Source organism: Sphaeramia orbicularis, chromosome 6, assembly GCF_902148855.1.
Source record: "Sphaeramia orbicularis chromosome 6, fSphaOr1.1, whole genome shotgun sequence".
Lineage (NCBI taxonomy): Eukaryota > Metazoa > Chordata > Actinopteri > Kurtiformes > Apogonidae > Sphaeramia > Sphaeramia orbicularis.
In genome coordinates, this window is record NC_043962.1 from 57,675,288 (window position 1) to 57,695,282 (window position 19,995).

A 19,995-nucleotide genomic window follows, 5' to 3' on the forward strand; every position below is an offset into this window, starting at 1 on the left:
GGGGAGGAGCCTACGGTAGCCCAGAGGAGGAGGAGCCTACGGTAGCCCGGAGGCACACGGCCCGGAGACACAAGAGAGATGAAATTTAATTTGACAATTACCCTTTTTTAAACATCGTCCTAATTAAATAATCAATCAATAATCAATTTAAAATCAATGAATTGTGCAGCCCTACTTCCATAATTGATTTTTAATGAGTATTGATTACTTTTACAGCCTTCGAGGCCTCATTCCTTTCCATGTAACAGATCTTTTACTGTCCCGTGTCCCATCATGGATCCTGTTGTTGGTTCCAAGGTCCAGGCTAATTAATAAAGGGGGCGGGGTCTTTGCAATCAGGGTTGGAATAGACAAAGTTGTCGTTCCAACACACACTTTGGACTGAATGACTGAGATTACAGCTGTAAAATCCATCTTATCATTTAAAATCACAAATGGTTTTATGATACGATAAGCCCATTATTTGTTTTCTCCTTTTATTGCTCTGTACTGTGTTTGGTTTGGTTTTAACCACGTCTAAATGTTACAATAAGACAGTTCATATAATTCTGCTGACATATTTAAGCTACTGTCACTACCTGAGTTTCAGGTTCCTAATATTTCTGTGAGTTCTTCAAACTTTGTGTCAGTTGATTCATTCATGTGAGTGCATGGAGTTCCTCAAGGCTCCTTCCTGTGTCCTCTTCTGCACAACATCTAAAGGCTTCCATTCACACAGATTTTGATTATTCTAACATTTATCAACATATTTATGGTGATGACAAACACCTCTACATAACATTTAATGAATGTGTGTGAATCAACAAATACGTGTACATGAATCATATATTTATTGTCCATGTAAACAGCTGGAACTGGTTTTGTCCATGCAGCTGCAGGCGCTGTATCAGCATCTTTTCCCTTCTAGTCCTGGCCTGGTACTAATAGTGGGTCATGGTCTGGTACTAACAGTGGGTGTTTACCTTCAGGATTGTCTGGGTCTCGGTTTAAAACGGCATATCGAGGCAGATCGATGCCCTCCTCCAACAGGATGCGGTACACCTCCCTCCTGGAGGAGTCAAACATACATACAATATGTCACTGTGGTACCTATCCAGTATGAAGTACTTTGTAGTACCTGTCCTGTATGTAGTACTTTGTAGTACTTTGTGGTACCTGTCCTGTATGTAGTACTTTGTAGTACCTGTCCTGTATGTAATACTTTGTGGTACCTGTCCTGTATGTAGTACTTTGTGGTACCTGTCCTGTATGTAATACTTTGTGGTACCTGTCCTGTATGTAGTACTTTGTGGTACCTGTCCTGTATGTAGTACTGCATGTTGAGGTCGTTGATTAACAGTGGATTCCTCAGTTTGACGTATTCTACAGCTTTGTCCAGAGGAAAACCTGAAAAACAGACATAATTTACATATATATATATATATATACATATATATATATGTATATATATACACACACAGGGTGGGGAAGCAAAATGTACAATGAACATTTAGTTGTTTTTTCTCAGCAGGCACTACGTCAGTTGTTTTGAACCCAAACATATACTGATGTCATAATCATACCTAACACTATTATCCATACCTTTTCAGAAACTTTTGCCCATATGAGTAATCAGGAAAGCAAACGTCAAAGAGTGTGTGATTTGCTGAATGCACTCGTCACACCAAAGGAGATTTCAAAAATAGTAGGGAGTGTCCATAAAGACTGTTTATAATGGAAAGAAGAGAATGACTATGAGCAAAACTATTACCAGAAAGTCTGGAAGATACTATTAAAGAAGAATGGCAGAAGTTGTCACCCCAATATTTGAGGAACACTTGCACAAGTTTCAGGAAGCGTGTGAAGGCAGTTATTGAGAAAGAAGGAGGACACATAGAATAAAAACATTTTCTATTATGGACATTTTCTTGTGGCAAATAAATTCTCATGACTTTCAATAAACTAATTGGGCATACACTGTCTTTCAATCCCGGCCTCAAAATATTGTAAATTTTGCTTCCCCACCCTGTATATACATACATACATACATATATATATATATATATATATAATATATATATAATATATATACACACACACACATATATATATGTATGTATGTATGTATATATATGTATATATGTGTGTGTGTGTGTATATATATATATATATATATATATATATACACACCACACACACACATATATATATATATATATATATATATATATATATATATATATATATATATCACACACACACACACAACATATATACATATATATACATACATACATACATATATATATGTGTGTGTGTGTGTGTGTGTGTGTACACGAACACAACAAATAATACTGACAACAAAACCTGCATGTTTTAGAATTACTGACTCTTAGATCCTTTTTCTTCTGTGAGGAGTGAAATACTTGATCTGTTTCACATCAGTAACATGTGTGATAAACTGCACATTAAATATTCCTCTGGTGTTAGATAACAAACAGATCTGAAGGTTGCTTTCCCATGATGCACCAGGCCTGTACCTTTGGAGTGGAAGGAGATGAGGCAGTGGGCAGAGCGGCCACTTCTCCACCGGCTCCTCCAGAATCACCTCCTCTGGGAAAATCACCACGTCGATGTAGTCGAACTTACACAGACGCTCCAGGATCTGAGTCATGGGCTTGGACTTGGACTTCTTCGTCATGGCGCAGATTCCGACCATGATCTGTCGCTCCGACGGCTGGAGGGAAGACAGGAATATGTGTTCACAAAGACCTAAACACAAGAACCTTCCAGAACGGACGCATTTAGCACAAAGCAGCAGACACATTCACATCCTCTACAACAGCCAGGCTAAGGAGCTTCAGGTTGTCTTTCTGTTCATGGAATTATACTTTTCTTTCTTCTGTTGTTCAGAAAAGGTTTGAACTGTAACGCAGGGAACATCTACAACCTATACCTGATCTGAGCAAAAGAAAAAGAATAGTATAATCCCTCTGAAACAGTGTTTCCCAACCAGTGTGTCATGAGAAATCATCAGGTGTGCCGTGGAAAATTATCCAGTTCACCTGTTTGGTTCTGTAAGTGAGCAGCGTCCATATACATACGAGGGCCGTTCAATAAGTTCATGGCCTCACCCAGAAATACTGGTTGTTATAATACAGGATGTTACATTCTTTCGTGATGGGATAGTGATGCCTTGAAATCGATGGACCAAGTGCATTGTGTAAATGGAGATTATGTTGAAAAATAAATATAAATTATCAGTCTGTGTTGTTCTGTTCTGGGTGAGGCCATGAACTTATTGAACGGCCCTCGTACATACGACTGCACACACCAACGACCCACTGTACAACAGTCTACTGTTCCCCTGTCAAAATAAAAGTGAAAGTGAAAGTGAACCGGCCCTGATGTGGTGCGTTCTGTTGAGAAAGCCCCACCACCACCCCCCACTAGTGATGTGTGGATTAGTGAGTGACCCGCAAACCTCGGGTACTGGTTGGGCGGGTGGGGTGGGGTGGGGGTATGCCTCCATACTAGAGCCCGACAAATATGGGATTTCTGGGGCCGATGCCAATAACCGATATTGGGGGCTAAAAAAAGCTGAATTCCAATATATCGGCCGATATCCAAACTGGCCGATGCCGATATATTGGCCGATATATGAAATAAGAACACTGATCCACACAGGATATAATAATCTTACATTAGATAATTGTGGACAGGTGGATAAACAGTTGCATAAATCTGTGTTTATCTCACACAGATAATTGACACAACTTTCAAATGTAAACTATGCAATCACAAAAATAATTAGAGCAAAAAATCTGACTGAGCACACAATTCTGTTTCACTCACACATGTGGATGTGTCTGCCTCACAGCACGACAACTGCCATGTGGACTAAGAACTAAACTGAGCATGTGCAGAGTGCAATTAGGTGAGTCCTAAGTTGTTTCTGATTGGAGCAACTGCAAGAGTTACAACTGTCCCCGGTCTCCCCTACACTATTAACACCCAGGCCTGCCTGCAGAATGAAACTGTGAGAGGAGACAGGAAGTGCAACGGACATGGGGTGTGTGTGGGGGGGGGTGAATAGTTCATAAGACGGGGGGTCCGTGATTTTCAGGGGCGGGGTTGGTGGTTCATCCTCGTCAGAGCGTGCACGGGGGGGCATTAATCGGTCGGAGCGCCATCCCATACTCTTATACAACGGACCTCGATCGGGGGTCCATCCGAGGGGTCGCTGACGCACCCGAACCCAACCCGAAAAAGAGAGACTCAGAGCTGCTGAGGCAGATTTGTGTTTCTGTCTTTCAGTTTCCTGCTGGAGTATCATCTTTGTGTTCGACTAACAGGCCAAGGTTTCACACCCAGGCTGGTAAAAGAGACTAGATTTGCATTATAGTTACCTACATATATTTTCTGTGTCATTTTTGTTTGGTGGTGTGCCTTGTAATTTTTATGCGCCGTGGTTCAAAAAGGTTGGAAACACTGCTCTAAAACAGGCGTCAAACATCCGACCCGTGCGACCAGAACCGGCTCGCATAAGGGTCCGAGTCCGACCCACGAGATGAATTTTACACAGAAGGAAAAAAATTTGATTGATAGGAGGCATTGTTTGTTTGGTCTTCAGTTCATAATTCAGTTCATAAGTTTAGTGTAAAAAAGTAAAATTTCATGAAAACGCTTACATTTAGAAACTATCCTTTTACAAAAATGTGAATAACCTGAAAAACCTGACATGTCTGAAAAGAAGTAAACTCCTATTGGACCAGTGGTGTTTAGTGTCAGACTGCAGTGGAAGCTTAGCTTCCCCTAAAATGACTCCCATTAAATGCTCAAATCTGTTCAGTTGTTTTCACTTCATGGACTCCAAATGTGTTGGAACACGTTCATCTCTCAGACCAGTTGGTTCAGAATCAGTTTGATCCCCGATCAGTGGACTGGATGTTGTTCACTTCTCCTCCATTCCCGTGTCCTGTGTTTTCTCCTCCATCTCTGCTCAGTGCATTTGTCCGTAGACGCTCAGCGTCCATGCACTTCAATGGGACTGAGTGGAACTGCTGGAAACTGACTCTAAACTGGACGCTAATTGGATAAATGTACACCATGTTGTCCCGCCCCGGATGCTCGACATCTCTGGGGGTGAATGGAGCTGTGGGCGGAGCTCAGCCGGGCCGGACGCTGAGCTTCCGCGTGCTGATTGGGGGATTGGTCCACAGGCTGAATCCTGTTTGATGACAGCTGTTTTCAGATCTGCTCCTTCACTGACACAGTTCAGTTTAATACCATCACACATTCTGTCTGGGAAATCACAGAAACCACTACACATTACTTGTTCATTTCTTGCACTGTAAATAAACACCACTCATTGGACTTCCATGTTTCAATTTAACATAATTTCAACGTTTTCTTGTTTACTTGGTACGATAAGGTCACTGACTGTATCTTAAAAGGAACGGAGGGACGAATTTATGTTTAAATACTTGACTTTTTTTTTTTTTTTTTTTTTTTTAATGGAAGCTGACAATGAGCTTCCCCTGTCTGAAAGACCAGCCAGCTGCCACTGCATATACCAAATTCTGCCTGTTATTAATGTTTTTTTTTGTGTATTTGTAGATCCACTGTGATCTGTCAGTAATAATACACGTGTGTAAATGATTAAACTGAGGCAGAATATTGTTTCACATTGCACTTATTTTTCTTAAGACATTTCAGCTTGTTCATGTTATTCACATTTTTAAGGACACTTTGTAGATGTGAACATTTTCATGATGTAATTGGACTTTTTTCACAGTTATTATTTCCTGGTTCTGATCAACTTCAGATCACATTGGTCTGAATGTGGAACCTGAACTGAAATGACTTTAACAGCCCTGAGTCTAAAACTGATCTCAGGTCAGCTGATGTCTGTTTCCTCTGTCCACAGATTCTGTTCCTCTTTTGATTCCCACACGAAAATGAGCACAACTCAACCTTTTCCACCCAACTTTAAACACGACTGCAGTGTCTTATGTCTCCTGTTCTGGACCTGTTTAAAGGTTCACACCAAACTAAGAACTAAAGGTGCAATGAGTCAAACCTGGACCGAGTTTATTTCAACATATCCATGTCTTCAGGCCTCATTTCAGATGTTAAACAGAGGATTAAATGTGTCAAAATTAAAACTAGAGACAAAAAAAAAACTGGACAAAACTGTCATGTTGTTATCCTCAGATCATAACTGTTTAACTCAAACACAAATGGACCAGTCTGTGGACCTGTTGAATCCAGGTGTTTGTGTTCTAACAGGGGTCTGGGATCCAAAACTATAAGGACTAATGTCAGAATAGAGTTTAATATTATGGGATAGATATCAGTGCATTGGTTAGTTTGGTTTTGGTTTATTTAAAAAAAAAAAAAAAAAAAAAAAAAAAAGAGTAAAAAAGACCCAAATAATCAATAAAATGAACAAAATAATCCAAAAATAACTAAGGAAGACCAAAATAATGAACAAAATTAACACAAATGGATAAAATAATCAACAAAATGAATAAATCAGTGTAAATACAGTTGTTTCTCCACTGTGTGTCCAACAGTCTGTGGAGCCCTTGAATCCAGGTGTTTGTGTTCTAACAGGGGTCTGGGATCCAAAACTATAAGGACTAATGTCAGAATAGAGTTTGATATTATGGGATAGATATCAGTGCATTGGTTCATTTGGGTTCAATTATTATCTTTGTTTCCAAAATGCCTGAGATGGTTTTACATAATTTTCTCTCAACATTGGTTTTTTTTATCCAGACCCTGATTTTAAATGTTCTTCCTCTAAATGTCTGTAATATTTTTCCTGCTCTGACTGTAAATAATAATTTTCTTCCCTCATCGAACCATCTACTGTCATCACATCTGACTGAGCAAGAAAAATTTACCATTAAACTACTGTCAAATACTGATGTTTCTAAACCAGGGATGTAAAACATGCGTCCCAGGGGCCAAATGCGGCCCACCAAAGGTTCCAATCCGACCCGTGGGATGAATTAGCAAAGTGCTGTTGAACTAGTTTTAGTTCAGGTTCCACATACAGACCAATATGATCTCAAGTAAAATAACAGTATAATAATCTACAAAAAATAATGACCCCATATTTTCTTCTCAATTTAAGTAAGTAAGTAAAGTAAATTTTATTTATAGAGCACTTTTCACAGACAGAGTCACAAAGTGCTTTATCAATTCAAATCAGAATCAAATTAAGTTTACAGAGACCCAACAGAATCCTTCAGGAGCAAACACTTGTGATTGGTGACAGTGGAAGGAAAAACTTCCCTTTAACAGCAGAAACCTCGAGCAGACCCAGACTCCTGAAGGATGGACGTCTGCCTTGACCAGTTGGGGTTAAAGAGAGAGAGAGAGAGTAAAGGAGGAGAAAAGAGAGAGCGATAGAGATATAGAGAGACTGGGGGGGGGGGGGGGGATGACACATGGAGTACGTTATGATGAATACATAGAGTGTAATCAGTCTGTGGTGGTCCTGGGTCAGGTGGGAGACCTAAAAAGCCTTTTTGAACAGGAGGGTTTTGAGGTGTTTCTTAAAGCTCTGTACAGAGTCCATGGACCGTAGGTGTAGAGGCAGGTCATTCCATAGACGTGGTGCCACAGCTTTAAAAGACCTGTCACCGCGTGTGCTAAAACAGGTCCGTGGAACCATCAGCAGGTGCTGTCCTGAAGACCTCAAGCTACGAGTCGAGCTGTAGGGCTGGATCAGGGAGCAATGTATGCAGGGGCCTGGCCATGTAGGGCCCGGAAAGTTAGCACAAGAATTTTGAAATGAAGACGATATAGAACAGGAGCCAGTGAGAGATTTAAGGATGGGGAGTGATGTGGGTTCTCCTGTTTGTGCGGGTCAGGAGCCTTCAGCAGAGTTCTGGACAAACTGTAGACGGGCCAGCTCCTTCTTGTTTAGCATGTAAACAGGCTGTTTGCAGTAGTCTGAGCCAGAAGACACAAAGCGTGAACGATCATCTCGAGCTCATTTGTGGACACCATAGATCTGAGTTTGGAGATGTTGCGTAGGTGGAAGAAACAGTTTTTGACTAGGTGTTTGGAGTAGAATTCTAAAGACATGTCCTGGTCAAAGATGACACCAGATTCCTCAGTTTGGTCTTTACCGAGGAACTCAGGTCTCCAAGGTGATGTTTGATCCCTGGGATTGCACTATCCGGGCAATGATGAGGGTCTGTGTTTGACTGGAGTTCAGCTGGAGGCTGTTCTCATTTAGCCACTGCTTCAGCTCTGACAAGCAGTGATTAAGGAACTCAGTTTGTGGGGCTCAGAGGAGTTAAAGGAGCAGTATATCTGGATGTCATCCGCGAATAGATGATGGGAGACATCACTATACTGTTGGATAATGTGGCCAAGTGGGAGGACATAGAGTAAGAATAGGACTGGTCCCAGGACAGAGCCTTGGGGCACACCACACAGTAGATCCGCTGAGTCAGATTGGAAGTTGTTTATTGACACAGTGAAGCTTCTGCCGGTCAGGTAAGAGGAGACCAGTCTAGCACATGACCTGACATCCCTACCAGGTCCCTCAGTCTCTCAATCATTATGGTATGGTCCACTGTGTCAAAGGCCGAGGAGAGATCTAGCAGGACCAAGACCGTGGATTTCCCGGAGTCAGCCGCCATCAGGATGTCACTAGACACTTTTAATAGTGCGGTTTGTGTTGAGTGGCGTTGTCTAAACCCAGACTGAAAGTGTCATAGATCTGGTGTGTCTCCAGAAAAGCTGTCAGTTGTTTAGACACTGCCTTCTCAAGGATTTTGGCCAATAGGGGGAGCTTTGAAATGGGCCTGTAGCTTTTGAAGTCTGTGGGGTCCAGTGTGGTTTTCTTTAGTTTAGGTTCTATGATGGCCTGTTTGAAGGAGCTGGGAAACAACCAGTTGTGAGCGACAGGTTAAAAACTTTATGACCCATGGTCCAATAGTGTCAAAGACACCGACAAGGAGCTTATGGGGGAGGAGGTCTGCAGAGTTGGAGGAGGGTTTCGTTTTGGATAAAAGTGCTGAGATGTCCTCCAGTGTCACAGGGTCGAAGAGGACCAGGTTTGCAGAGGGGGATCAGATAGGGTCAGACGGCCAGAGGGTGGTGGGATATTGTGTTTAATATCCTGATCTTGTCTGTGAAGACAGTTTAGGAAGTCATTGCTGTCAGCTTACAGAGCACAGGGGGGGGGGGGGGCAGCAGGGGACACAATGAACTGGATTGTGTCAAAGATTACTTTGGGGTTTTTCTTGTTTGTGGCTATAAGTTTGTGGAAGTAGCTGGATCTTGCCTCCTTAATCATTTTATTTAATGAGGTTATGAGATCTTTAAGATGTAACCTGTGTACTTCCAACTGGGTGATTTCCAAAGACGCTCAGTTTTGCACAAGTTCTCCTTAGGTTTAAGATGTTTTCATTTATCCAGGGACAAGACCACTTACCAGTGACATTAGTTTTCACGGGAGCCACCTGGTCAAGAATAGAGCTGCAGTGTGTGGCAAAGCACTGGATAAACTCATCAACATCAGGACACTCATTAAGAAGACTAGGGTTAAACAGGGCACGAAATCCTGGGCGTGGACTCTGTAATGATCCTCCTCTTGGCCCTTCTAGGTGCAGGCTTGGGCTCCAGAGGCACACATAAGTCAAAAACACACACCACATGATCACTCAAGTGGACATCCTCAACACACACATTTGTGACGTGTAAGCCCAATGAGAAAACCAGGTCCAGGGTGTGGCCTTTCCTGTGGGTGGGGCCAGATACATGTTGTTTGAGGTTAAAAGTGTCAGTCATGGCTAAAAGTTCCATTGCTGGGCTGGATGAATTGTTATCGATGTGGATTGAAATCCCCAAGAATTAAAACCTTCTCCAGTTTTATTATTGATGTTAGGAAATCACTGAAATCGCTTAAGAAGGCACCAGCAGGGCCAGGGGGACGGTAGATTAAGAAACAGTAAAACACACTGGACGAGCCAATCTTGATCATTTGTGACTCAAATGAGGGAAAGTCATCGGTGCTCATCCCTCTGCATATGTATTTGTCTTGGTGCACTACAGCCAGGCCACCGCCCCGGCGACAGGGGCGGGGCTGACCAAAAGCAGAGCAGCCAGGAGGGCACAGTTCATTTAAATGAATGAACTCCCCATCCCTTTGCCACGTCTCCGTCAGGAATAATGCATCCAAGTTCCTGTTGGTAAAAAGCTCATTTAGGGAGAAGGATTTATTGGCAATGGAACGTGCATTTAGTAATCCAAACCGGCTAGGTGGTGGTGACATCATGGTGTTCGTGTCCGCTGTGTGTAATGGGATTTGTGTCAACCACCTACGGTGCCTTTTAGCAGAGTGAAACCCCATACGAGACCTGGATATGACAGGAATGGGGAAGAGCAAGGCAGAGGTGTAGGCTGCTGGAGATGGGGAAGGAGAAGAGGAATTCACTGAGGAGGTTAGTTGACAGGTGGACAGTGTCATTGAAGCCCACGTGAACTCTGATCCGGGTAACGGTGGACGGCAGTGAGAGCAGCAGCTGAGGCAGTTCATGGAGGATGGAGGTGACGGTGGAACCAGGAAAACACCTGGTTATGGCGTTAAAGAAACGGACGTGACGGATGATGGAGTCCCCGAGGATAGCGGTGGTCGGAGGGAAAAGTGGTCGAGGAGACGGTGTTGAAGGTGAAGGGTTCCTGGTCTCTCTAGGTGGACATTCCACGGGTGGACCGTCAGTGTGACGGCGGACGGCCTCTCGGAGGAGGCGGCGCCGGGCAGAGGAGCGGACCGAGGAGCGGGGACCCTTGTTCGACGGCTTACAGGAGGACCGGCTTTAGGACCGTCGCCGGTAATCAGCTCGGTGGCAGCCACGGTGTCAGCAGGAGCCGGTTCCGGGACAGAGCCAGGTGGGATGGGGGGCACACCAGCCGTGGCGGGGGGAGCCGGAGCGTCCTCCACGGACAGGACGGCGAAGCGGTTTGATGTGCTGATGGTCGGAGGTGGTGAGTCTTTGCTGGTGTTCTTTTTGCGGCCACGAATCACCACTTCAGACCAGGGTGTAGAACACGGGGGGCGAGAACAGGCAGAGGAAGGATCCCATAACACCGTATCATCACAGGAGGCTTTGGGCTTCTCTGCGCTTTTCAGGAACAGACTGGACAGTGTGGGAAGGCGGCTGGAGAAACCACAGAGCTGGACATTTTTCTCCGCGAGTTCTGCGGAGAGGCGCAGTATTTCCTCTTTGAGATCCGCGATAGTTTGGTAAGCCTTTACCAGGGTTTTGTTTGCTTGGACGAGAGGACTATCTCCGGCTGATGAGGATGACGCCATGGTGGAAACAGCGAGATACGGGGCAGAGCGCGGGAAGCGGTGGGTGACAACCAGAGGTAAGGATCCACTGACAATACTGACCTGTCCTGATGAAGGTTTGGGTTGATAGCGTCAAGTTAAAAAGACACGGTTAAGAGGTTGGGTTCAAGTGAGTAAGCATTGAAAGGCAAGAAATAAGTAGTTAAAAGGCTGGATTTCTAAGAGTAGATCCGCCGGCGGTTTGACAGACGCCACGCATGCGCACTGTAGTCCCTGTGATGTGAAAAAAAAAATATTACGTTATGCCTATCAATAATGACAGCTTCAAATGTTTGTCTTTGTTTTAGTGCAAAAAATAACATTAAATTATGAAAGTATTTACATTTATAAACTATCCTGTAACAAAAAAATATGAATAACCTGAACAAATGTGCCCAACCTGAAATGTCTGTATTAAATTCAGTCCAGTTTGAACTCTTTTCTTCCTGTTCCTCAGTGTTTAGTGTCTTTGGAGATCTGCTCCAGAATGCACATGGACTAATGAGAAGTGGAGGAAGAAGACTAAGAAAATTACACTGATTTATCTGAAGAAATGTCACTTTTTTCAGGTTCTTCACATCTTTTTTGTCTGGATAGTTTATAAAAGTATTTCATGATTTAATTGGGGTTTTTTGCACTAAAACAAAGACAAAATTTGGAGTTGTCATTATTTATAAGTTATTATGTTATTATTTTACTGGTTTGGCCCACTTTCACATCAAATCAGACTGAATGTGGCCCTTGAAAGAAAATGAGTTTGAGAGCCCTGTTCTAAACTCTATGGACATAAATATGTGGACACATCATGTCTCCAGCTGTCAGATGTCCTGTTCATGAGGATCAGACACAGAAACATCAGTATTAATAATCAACAGGATATCTATCCCATAATATGAAAGTATATTCTGACATTAGTCCTTCTTGTTTTGGATCCCAGAGCCCTGTTAGAACACAAACACCTGCATTCAACGTGTACACAGACTTTTGTCCATTTGTGTTTGAGTTAGAACATTATGCTAGGAGGCTAACGCTATAATAAACGGTCAGCCTCAGTAAATTCTTCCTCTTACCGAGTCGTCGTCATCGTCATACTCCATGTCTTCTTCTCTGAACATGTCTCTCTTCAGCCCCGCCTCCATTCGACTGGAGTCCTGCTCATCATCTTCCCATCCGACCACAAACCGAGGAACGTCTCTGCAGCCCCGCCCCTGACCGCCGCGCCGCTCGGACATCACAGAGTGCCGAGCCGCATGGCCAATGGGGAGGCTCCGCTCGGGTCAGGTGATCAGGAGACGTGGACAGAGAGCATGTGCAGGACAGGTGTGTAGGTGTGTGTTCAGGTATCAGATGGATCCGAGCTGTAAAAGAGCCATGAGTCGACTGATAAGACGTTCACATGTTCAGACGGAGGGAAACGCCAGCGTCAGCATCTGAGGTCAGAGGAGAAAGAAGAAACATGTCAGTGAGGAGCACCACCACATCAGACCGACCAGATTAATGATTATTACTGTTATTAAGGCTGGAACTAATGACTGTTTACACTGTCGACTCGTCACAGTATGAACTGCAAAAAACTACCATCTTATTTATATTTCTTGAAGCAATAAAATACATTTTCTTATGACCTCATAATTATATGTACTGAATATTTTTGTACACTTATTTATATTTCATTAATTAATTATCATATTGATAAGGTATTGTCTAGTACATATGGTACAAATTGCTGTTCTAATTTTGTGTCTTTGTAGAGTGTATAGAAGGATAGAACAATAGATAAGGGATTAAAGCAAAAATTTTTCATCTGACTGAAAATTTTCTTCTGGTCAAAATCATTGGCCACTATTAAAAATGATGCAATACAATACTACTATAGCGTACAAGTTTATATAGTCAAATTTGGCAATACTGTAAAACCCACTGAATGGGAGAGTGTACAGGTGTAGAAGATTAGTAACATGGATAGAAAAAATGTCATGAGTGGTATTGGTGGGGGGTCTGGGGGTCCTCCCCCAGAAAATTTTTAAAGCTTCAGGTCAATTTTGGTGTTCTGTGGTTAATTTTAAAGGGTATGAAAACCTGTGAAGCAAGTGAAAATAACTAGAAGAAAACCTTACTGCAAAAAATGAGTGAAAAACTTTTTATTTAACAATTTAGGAACTCCAAAAACATAACTCCAACTCCAACAGCACATGAATTTTGGGGAAAATGTCTGTGTAAATGTTTTTTTGCACCATGATCTAATTGGAGTTCCATCGTCTCCCTTCTCATCAAGCCACGCCCACCTCCATCTTTTTCACGCATCTCTCAATAGTTACCACTTCAGCACCTTCCTCTACAAACGTGTCCATGATGTCGTATATGCTAGCCAAAATAATCTGTACGTCGTCAAACCTGCGTCCACAACCCCCTCCCACCAATATCATGTTCTGATTGGAAGAAATTACGTCAACTGAAACAGAAATTCTATTCCGTTCCAGATCCTCTCTGAGGGATTTCAAATACAGTGGCTTTGCAAATACCAAGGGTGTTACTCATTCATTCAGTTTTCTCTTGTACTGTAACACAGATAGAAATAAGATGCTAAACGGGTCCAAATAAAGCACTTATGCAGTCGGCGCGTAACCGCGTAAGGCCGCGGCGCGCACAGCCGCACGCACGGGAAGGGCACATACACACAAACCACACACACACAACTAGTCATATACCGGCAAGAGGAGATAGCTCTGAACCCAAACATGAAGGTCCATGCAGATCAGTTCCATCTTCTTCTTCCTTTTCGCTGTGGTTCTTTCATAATGAAAGCTACTTGTTAGCACTAAACTAAAGTTAGTCTGGAGGCTGAACTTCGGTAAAGCTGAACTTGTCCATGTGTTTCTGAGGCACAGAATGAGCAGCGTTTCCTTCCAAAGAGAAATACTCATCAATCTGTCCTCCCGACATAAAAATAAAGAAGTCATCTTATTATCATCACTGTTAAACCTATCAGCCCCCTGAGCCTGTGTTAAACACCTGCAGACCCAGGACAGCAGACCCAGGACTGCAGACCCAGGACAGGATCGTGGTGCCGACTGGACTCCATGAAACACGTGTGGAAGTTACTTCAATATGACTTTTTTCCCTCAATTTTTCCATTTGACGGAAATCTGTCGTGGTGACGGAGAACTTTAATCCCTACGATAGATAGATAGAACGATAGATAGAACGATAGATAGAACGATAGAACGATAGAAAGAACGAACGTAGATAGATAGATAGATAGATAGATAGATAGATAGATAGATAGATAGATAGATAGATAGATAGATAGATAGATAGATAGATAGATAGATAGATAGATAGATAGATAGATGATAGATAGATATAGATAGATAGATATCATATCATGATTACCATGATCAAAATGATCATGGTAATCATTATTATCGTGGTATTGTTGAAATGTGATCACAGTGGTCAAAAGTACTGATACACACACTGAAATAATTTAACAAAGTTGTATTTTGAAAATAACAAATAAAATGACACGCACAATGTTCTGTTGGCAGAAACATTCAAATATTAACATGTAAACATCAAACATTCAGGACAGAACAGATATGTGCACCAGGGCTGGAACTGATAGGATCTGATCAATATCAATGCCATTGTCCATTCTGCTTATCAATCCAATTCCATATCAATTCTCCTATTGATTCCTGAGTGGTTTTTTGAGTGGGAACAAAAGTAGTTGGACAGGTCAGAGTTTATTTGACCCTTTTCAGATCAGATCATTCCCAGTGTCACACATATACTCCATTATGCACACAAACAGGAAGTCAAACACAAACAGATTTTCATGAACGGTTTAATGAACAAATGTAAATATTCTGAAAGAATGAGGATTTAAAAACAGTTAGGGTGATCTGATCCAGACCGGTCAGTGGTGATCTCTCTCTCCACATAAACATGCAAGATTTCAGAATTTTTTTCCAAGGCACACTGTAGGATTTGTGTAAAAATAAAATGCCTTTATTACTGTATGGCAATCTTCTAAAATAAAGCCAACACGATTGCCATTTTTCCATCTTCTTCATATATTCCTGAGGTCCTCGGCCCCCTTCCTGTCTCTTTGTGTTCAGCCCCAGGACGCTGGACTTCAGGTGAAACCCTCCATATATGGTAAGGAGCTTCCTAGTCTTGATATCAGTGGCTTGTATCTCTTCCAGTGGCCAGGATGTTATACCAGGGGGTATACTGGGGTATCTGACCACTGGCAGGACATAGGTGTTAATGTCCTGGGTCTTATTTTTGCCGTTCAGCTGACTTTTCAGGACCTGCCTTACCCTGTGTAGGTATTCTGCTGTGGCTGACCGCCGAGCTGCCTCCTCATGATTACCATTTCTTGTTTGGGTGTCTGCTGGGGTGGTGACGACTGGGTCTGGTTCTGGAAGTTGGCTGTGCTCTGCCTGTCAGTCCATCAGCCATTGGGCGTTAGTGTTCTGTGTTTCCTCTTTGTCCCAGATACTCTTCCAGTACTACTCAGTCTCAGCTCTGGGTGGGTCTGTTGTCACCTTGGTACCCTTCCATTGACAGTAGACCTCAGCTGGGTCGATGGAGAACACTTTGTTTCTTCTCCTTGCCTCTTCTTCTCTTGTAGACCTCTTTAGGGGGTACCTAGGGCTGTGAGTGTTTGCTTAGCAGTCTCCAGGTCCTCAGCTGTGGACAGTTTGTTGTATTTCCTGGGCGGCTCTTTCTTTAGAGTCCCACCTCTGCTTAGTTCTGTTAGAAGGAGGACTTCTCTCTGTGCCGCCACAATCTTTGCCTCTAGCCTTCTCCTCCATGGGGCAAGTCACTCCTTCTGGCTACTACTAATACTGTTCATCTTTTAGCTGAGCATCTCTAGGATGACTGTTGCTGCTGCATACATCAGCCGAACACCCGATTTTTTCCTCTAAAAACTTGATTTTCGATTTCTATTTTTGGGTAAAACTACAAAAGACAACAGAAGTCAGCATGTCGTTTTCGTGAGCAGCCCACAATGCAAGGCACTGCTCCCTAGCTCCAATCTGTGATGGTATCACGTGATGAACCTACAAAAGTTTTATTTTTTTCTTCATTAAATCTTTATTGAATGAAGTAGAGTATACAAACAATGTACACAACAAGAAAATAACATAACAAGTTTGCCAGGGGGAATACACTACTATAAATTGTCCAAATCAGAGCAAAGAGCAGAGTTTGTATAGCCTTTTTGTTTCCAGATTTATCAAACAGCTTTAAATAAAGTTCAACATCTTTCAAAAAATAAATATTTGGTTTTGTGTTCCACATAAAAAACAGTCTAGTGGTGTGAGGTTCTGGAGAATGCAGAGGATATTCACCCAAACCCCTCCGTCCAATCCACCTGTTTGTCCAGTTCTCCAGATCTCACACCACCAGACTGTTTTTTATGTGGATCCCTAAAAGACAAAGTCTCCATTATGAGACCTGCAGCAGTGGCTGAACTGAGAGCAGCCACTGAAGGTGGATGCACACAAATACCAGTGGAACCGTTTGTGATGTGTGTGGTTCCACTGGTTGTCGTCAGCAGAGTCTGGACCAGAACGGACGTCAGTTTGAGAACAGGAGGAACAAACAAGAAAAGGAGGTTAGGAAATTTAAATGAATTTGAATAAACACCTACTTTACAATTATTTAAAGTGTGTATACATTTTTGTGGGACACCCTGTATATTCAGAGCTATACACACACACACACACATTTGTATATTTACAGCTTCTTGTATGTATATGTGTATATTTTTTCTTTTTTGTTGTATTGATAATTTCTTTCCTGATATGAGAGCGAATGAATAATGGGTCAATAATGTAAAGCGCTTTGGGCGTCTAGAAAGGCGCTATATAAATCCAACCCATTATTATTATTATTACTTGAATGCAGCGACTGTAACACAATCATTTCCCCCTGGGATTAATAAAGTATTCCGATTCTGATTTTCTTCCCTTTAAGAACATTTAGTGCACAACAATTAGAATGCAGAATAAAGTTTGTTAAATAAATATTCAATTCAATAAGCAGCAACAAAACACTTTTTCCCCTTAAACTAAAGTGCATTTTGTGCAGAAATTCCAGTGACTAATAGACAACAAACAGCTAAATAATCAGGAGTTGTATTCATCAATGAAATAAACATTTTTCCTCAAACAAAAGTGCATGACGTCACTAACGACCTGTCGATGAATAATTTAGTCATCCACTAAGTTTGCCGTTGACTATTCATCCACTAGTGGACTAGTCGTTGCAGTCCTAGTGTTTATCAAACCGACAACATGAACCGAAATGAATGAAAACACGAACCCACATGGCCCAAAGCAGACCGTCGACAACAGAGTCCATTAACAGTCTAGAGTCTGATCGGACATGAACACACACCACAAACATCACCAGAACACCACCTGACGCCTGCCATTCACATCCATTCACAGCCCCTGGCTCCGCCCACAGCGGCTGATGCAGAAGCTGGATCTTACTGCACTGACTCCGCCCCTTCAAAGCCCCCGGCTCCGCCCTCAGCAGCTCACGCAGAGGCTGAATCTGACTGCACTGACTCCGCCCCTTCAAATCCCCCGGCTCCGCCCACAGCAGCTCACGCAGAGGCTGAATCTAACTGCACTGACTCCGCCCCTTCACAGCCCCTGGCTCCGCCCACAGCGGCTGAAGCGGAGGCTGAATCTGACTGCACTGACTCCGCCCCTTCAAATCCCCCGGCTCCGCCCACAGCGGCTGAAGCGGAGGCTGAATCTGACTGCACTGACTCCGCCCCTTCACAGCCCCCGGCTCCGCCCACAGCGGCTGAAGCGGAGGCTTAATCTGACTGCACTGACTCCGCCCCTTCACAGCCCCCGGCTCCGCCCTCAGCTCCGCCCTCAGTGGCTGAGGCGGAGGTTGAATCTGACTGCATAGACTTCAGTCCTTTAAACATGTCTCAGGTCTTTCCTCTTGGCGCCTGACCTCTGTCCAGAAATAACCCTGTTCCCTGTTCTGTTGGGGTTGGCTGGTACTGGGGGGGAGGGTGGGGGGGGGGGGGGCAGGACAGATCAGTCATCATCACAGTGAGAGGTGACGACAGGAGGCTGAAATGAACCCAGTCAACACAGATAAACTCATATAAGCACAACATGGACTCTGACACTGGGGCATGATGGGTAATAACATGCACTGAGGCATGATGGGTAAAGAACTGTAAAAGGAGGAGATTTATGATGACATGTCCTTATTCTGTCAGAGTTTTAATTTGTTCACTGTGTTTTTTATTGTGAACTGAACAACTAGCGCAATGTTCCACAATGTTATTTACATTCTTTTTATTTTTTTCTTCAGGATTTATTTTGTTTTCAGTCTCCTTTTGTTCTCCACAGATGTCACATGGTTTGTCTCTGACTGAAAACATGTCATTGACTTTATCACTCATACGTCAACTAGCTTATCTGTGTGTGTGTGTGTGTGTGTGTGTGTGTGTGTGTGTGTGTGTACTATTTATCTTATGAACCTTTAGGTCAGTTAAAATATTTAACCCTTTCATGCATACTGGTCAGTACAGTGGACAGTTCTTCTCCAGCTGTTCTCTTGTATATTCATGGGTTTTGTTGTTTTAGTTCATATCAGCCGACACATTAGACACTAATGCACCATCTCATACTCTGTAATTCAGACCATTACTGTAACTTTGCTGTTCTTAACAAACCTGATCTGCAGTGACATGTTTGAGTGTAAATCGACTGCTAGTTGTTTTTAGACTGTAATTACCAGTTTTCTTAAACAAACAGGGTTTCTTTTTGCATATTATCTCCATGAAGTGAGTAATAACTAGTATTAGAGTATGATAAAATGTGAGAAAACATCAGATTGACTGCATTAAAAATGTTTTTATTTCCAATCCAATCCAACTTTATTTCTAAAGCACTTTAAAACAACTACAGTGGACCAAAGTGCTGTACAGAAGAATAAAAGCACAATAAAAAATGTACAAAAGCATTAAAAAACATTGAAATCAAATAAAAATAACTACAACTATATTTCATAGTTTTCACACAGTTTATCACTTTCTGATGATGGGTTTTGAATAAATGTTTGTTTTCTTCAGAAATTAACACATGGTGTCCAGCTGAGCAGACATTTTTGTAACTCCATGAAAATTAGGTTCATAAAAAAATTTCAATCGCATTGTTGTTTTCATGTCGAAAGAGGATTTTTTTTTTTTCTTTTAACCTCCGCCAAGGAGGTTATGATTTGTCGGCGTTGGTTTGTCTGTCTGTCTGTGTGTGTGCAAGATAACTCAAAAAGTTATGGACAGATTTGGATGAAATTTTCAGGAAATGTTGATACTGGCACAAGGAACAAATGATTAAATTTTGGCGGTGATCGGGGGTGGGCGGCCCACGGGGGCCCACTGATCTGCCTTGGCAGAGGTCTGTGCTCTATGAGTGCTTCTAGTTTCTGTCTTGTTTGTTTTGCTTTGGTTGTTGGAGTCTGATATTTGTTTCCTGTGTTGAAAAACGTTGTCTTCAATTGAACAAATATTGTAAATTTTCCTTCACACCAGAAAAATCTATAAATAAATTTGATTTAAAAAGAGGAATTAAAAACACTCAGAACAAAAGTCTCCACTAAGG

General features: G+C 42.5%; 1 protein-coding gene across 3 annotated transcripts in view; it reads right to left on the reverse strand.

Annotated features, from left to right (window-relative positions):
* The window catches only part of ppip5k1b (diphosphoinositol pentakisphosphate kinase 1b), a 73,797-nt gene extending 71,124 nt beyond the window's left edge, over nucleotides 1-2,673 (reverse strand). For all 3 annotated transcript variants that reach the window (XR_003935571.1, XM_030135990.1, XM_030135992.1), the window contains exons 1-3: nucleotides 2,520-2,673; nucleotides 1,296-1,386; nucleotides 963-1,048 (exon numbers count right to left, since the gene is read on the reverse strand). The gene's annotated coding sequence lies outside the window, so the exon portion shown is untranslated. The remainder of the gene's footprint in view (nucleotides 1-962; nucleotides 1,049-1,295; nucleotides 1,387-2,519) is intronic.
* Nucleotides 2,674-19,995: the final 17,322 nt, after the last annotated feature.